This window comes from Gossypium raimondii, chromosome 11 (genome assembly GCF_025698545.1).
Source record: "Gossypium raimondii isolate GPD5lz chromosome 11, ASM2569854v1, whole genome shotgun sequence".
Lineage (NCBI taxonomy): Eukaryota > Viridiplantae > Streptophyta > Magnoliopsida > Malvales > Malvaceae > Gossypium > Gossypium raimondii.
In genome coordinates, this window is record NC_068575.1 from 8,739,910 (window position 1) to 8,741,836 (window position 1,927).

Here is a 1,927-nt window from a genome sequence, read left to right on the forward strand (position 1 = left end):
CTAAACAGCTCATAGAACTTGTGTACACAGATGTATGAAACCTACTTAACATCAGAGCATGATGAGGGTATGATTATTATAATCTTTATAGAAAATTATGCGAGATATGGATATTTTTACTTGATGCACTGCAAGAATGAAACTTTTGATAAATTTCAAGAGTTTTGTGTAAAAGTGGAAAATTAATTATGGTTATCCATTAAGATACTTCGATCTAGTCAAGGTGAGAAATATTTTTTTAATGAGTTTCTTAGTAAGCCTCATTAAGAATGAGATTCTATCCCAATCAACCATCCATGGAACTTCACAATAGAATGGTGTAGTTCATATAAGAAATATAAATTGTTTAGACATGGTTCATTCAATTTTAAGTTATTCACAATTGCCAAAATCCGTTTGTTTATATGTGTTACAAACAACTTGATACATTTTGATTGATATATTGACTAAGATGGTGCTTAAGACTTCATATGGAATGTGAAACGCCTAGAAGCCAAATCTAAACTGTACGATATAAGGATGCCTTGTATATGTATCGGTTAAGTATATTAAGAAGTGGAATTCATGGACAAAATTGTGCATGTTTGTAATATATATGAAAAGATGAAAAGGACAAATAGTGGATTTGTAGCACCCCATATTTGACCCGATCGTTGGATCCGGACTATAGGGTGCTACGCTCTATATCCGAATTTAACTAACACATTCTTTAATATATTATGCAATTCATATTCTCCATTTTCATACAAATATTATTTAAACATGGTTAGCTAATTGACTTCACCACATACATGAATTTATTTTAATTATATACTTTTAATTTAAGGTATAAAAGTTTACAAAGGTAGCTTTACTATAGTGGAATATTTACTTAGTCTTTAAAATAGTATTCTGACCATACTTAAATATAAATTCGACTCTGACCCTGAGGCTCCGCCTCTAGGTCACCCCATTATATTCATATTACAACTAAGAAGCATGTTCGTTCGAGCAGTGCAGATTCTAGCCTGATCCCTCTTCAAATCCTCGAATTTCTTTTTTACCTGCAGTACATAATAACACATACTCAAGTTCAAATTGAACTTATTGAGTTATCCATACCTCGTATCCTCACAAAAAATTTATTTGCATAGACTTCATGGTTCTAAGTTCATGTTGACTTCATTTGTACTAGGAAAGTTTACCAATATCACTGGCGCAGACTTGTCACCACACATATCAAAGTATTTCGTAAGTTGACATATTATCTTCTATGACACAAACTTCCTCTTCCTCGCTTCTCATTCTAGAACCCCTTGTAGATTATTTTCATTTGTCCATTTTCAGTGATTGGATAACTGATGTCATATTACCGGCTCGTCATTGGTACCACTGCGAAAAACCTTCGCTAACCACTACATAGTGGATCAGCGCATGATGGTTGAATCTTGCGGACTCTCTTTTGATGGATAGCTTTTACGGCTTCCACTTGAAAGATAGACCATCCTTCTCAGAAGGCAATATATATACGAATATTGACTTATGGATTCATATATGTAGATACAGATTTATAAGAAAAGATCTTTATATAGAACTGGATTCCAAGGCGTAAGTGGTTTCTCAAACATTTATAAGATGATATTCGATGTTTAGCTTCGACACTAAGCTTAAAGAAAAAATCTGGCGGACTGTCTTAATTTGCATCTGTCTCACACTAACAGATAACCAATACATAGTGGCCTACTCTTAGAAACAGATTACATGTTGGTAGATTCATAAGAGCGCATTCTTTATTTGTGAAATCATATTTGTAGATTCATACTTGTAAGATAGTCCATACGGACTCCCATTTACAAAATTGTCCATTTGTAAGATGGTCCTAACGGGCTGTCATATCTTTCATATGACTCGCATACACAAATGTCTCGTACCTTTGGATTCACACATA